This window comes from Pinus tabuliformis, chromosome 2_2 (assembly GCF_031772625.1).
Source record: "Pinus tabuliformis cultivar Carrire ecotype Pingquan chromosome 2_2, CPIR1, whole genome shotgun sequence".
In the NCBI taxonomy this organism is placed as follows: Eukaryota; Viridiplantae; Streptophyta; class Pinopsida; order Pinales; family Pinaceae; genus Pinus; species Pinus tabuliformis.
Window position 1 is genome coordinate 1,315,017,305 of NC_142300.1, and position 2,614 is coordinate 1,315,019,918.

Sequence of the window (2,614 nt, forward strand, 5' to 3'; positions counted from 1 at the left end):
GAGTTTTGTGAGAGGATCTCTCGGATTCAACACCACAGAGAGTTGGCTCGCCTGTTTGTTTTACACTTGCATGATGGACATGTCAACCTTGCCGGGGTGGACTTCACATTGACACCTGAGGTGATTGCACAGGCCACAGGGATACCTAATGTTGGAGAGGTATGGAATAAGAGCAAGGTGCTGGACAGTGTTCATTTTGAGCCTTTCGTTAGACCAGCACTCATGAGACACTTGACAGGAGTGTTTCCCTTCAGATTTCTCAGGAGTGAGTATGCTCCCATCATGAGGCTCATCATGCTCTATTTTACTTGTGAGGGCAGATTTTCACAGGTATATTCATACCATATTCGCCTCTTGATGCACTTCACCCGAGTGAGGATGATGAACATCCCTGTTTTCTTCTATCAGAACATTGAGAAGATGGTGTCCATGATGCAGAGGAAGAGCCTGGCACATCAGTACAGGAGCCTTTACCATTATGGTTTGATTCAGCTAGTGGTATTACATCAGTTGGCTCAACAGGGCATCTCATGGGAGGAGTTCATCTCTCGTGAGTTTTTCACAGCACCATCACCGCCACATCCTGAGGTTATTCATGAGGAGGGAGGACCATCACAACAGCATGACATCCCTGTCACTAGACATGTCAGCTCCTCACCTTTGGTTACTTATCAGAGAGGCCAGAGGGCCTTATTTGCAGCAGCCAGGCGAGTATTATCTCCACATCAGGTGGAAGGGGTCTCACCTTCTTCATCGGCTCAGCGAGTGTTATCTCCACATCAGGTGGAAGGGGCCTTGCTTTCTTCAGCAGCACAGGTACCAGGGAGGGGAAAACAACCCAAGATTGATGAGGGACCATCAGGTGTTCCGGATATAGAGTTTATTGATCTTGATGTCAGTTCTCCTAGCCGAGAGGCAAAGGAGATCATTCAGCACCTCAGAGCTGAAAATGATGCCTTGCAGAGGAGATTAGAGGGGGCACAATGGACCATCACATACCTCGAGCAACGCAACAAACAGTTGGAAGATGAGCAAGCACTTGATGAGATGTGGAGGATTCGTAGTGACCGCATTTTGAACCGGAGAAGACCCGGTGATCTATTGCCCGCTGAGCGAGAGTCCATGCTCATCCAGGTAAATGCACACTTGGAGAGGCTGTTGGCTAAGGCCAACCAAGAGAAGAAATTGCTGAGGAACATGAAAAACCATTATTGGGCAAGAATGCATGTGTGCAAGGCAAAGATGAAAATGTTCCAAAGGCGGTTGGCCAAGGCACAAAAAGGGAGAAAGAGTCCCGATCCCCTCCATATCTTGGCCGAGGCTTCACTGAAGGACCAAGGCACTAAATAGCCCAGCCACCGCACAAGTCCCAAGAAATTTTGAAAATTTTGGGTCAATTTTGATTTTTCAGGCAATTTACAGGTTTTTGCTCATTAACGGGTCTCACCCCCCGCGCGACCCTACATCATGGCAACTCCATTTTGCAAAAACTCAGCATTTCCAGATTTTTCATGAGAAGTTACATATGCTCATCAATGGACTTGAAATTTTATGAAGTTTTGGGCCTCCAGAAAGTCAAAAAACAAGCAAAAATTGACTTTCTGCCACATTTTTGAGTTGCAAAAAGAAGTCTTGGGAGATTGCAATTTTGGAGGGGCAAATGACCACCAAATTCAGAAATTCCAGTTGGGTTGGAAAGTAGAATCATAGACCTTTCCAACAAGCCTACTCTTGCTCAATTTGGCCACCTGGAAGTGCCCCAAATGTGGTCCCAAAGGCGTGCGACCCGTTAGGAAGAGGCGCGCGACCCGTCAGGCAAACTTCTCCAGATTTCAGTGTACAGCTCAGAAAAACGCAGTTTGACCCTGTTTGACTTTTTGGGGTGGATTATTAGGCTCTTTGATGTAATTATTGTACTTTTATGACACTTTTACTCTTATGTACCTCTTCTAGAAGATTCATTCATGAAAAAGGTGAAAATTAAATGAATGAATTGGTTTCCTAGCTTATAGAGGCAAGTTGTTTTGACTGCCTAGTTTGTAGTGCTTAGTTTAGAAGTGGTTGAAACAGCTCCTAGGATAGTGAGCTCGACCCATGGAGGCAGGGAAAGAGGTTAGATCATCTATATTATGTACTTTCTTGCTCATTTTCATGGTTGGACTCTTGAGGGATAAGCTATCATTGTATTATTCACTGTATCTATGCAATTTTTGGCTAAGGAAGACCAGGGTTTTGCAGTCCTCTTTGGGATTCTTGTGGTTACATGTATTGATGGTGTGTTTCTCTATGTACCTGTAAGTGTGTTATGTGAATCATTTCCTTTCTTTTCCTTCTGCACATTAAACAAACGAAGTGTTAAAGTAAGAATTCATGACTGTCATGCTCTGCTTTTAAGTTTGTTTAATTTCAATGTTTTCTATTGTTTAAGGAGAATTCAAAGTTATTGTTTGCTCTCCTTAGCTCCTCACCTGTCATTCCTAACCATCCACCTCAATCAAAAGCATCAATACTGTCTCCTACCTCGCCCCAAAGAACCCCCTGCAGAAACTGTGTCCAATCCTCGCACCCAAAATTGCCATCCCCTCAATTTGCCACCAAAAACCATAAAAACCCA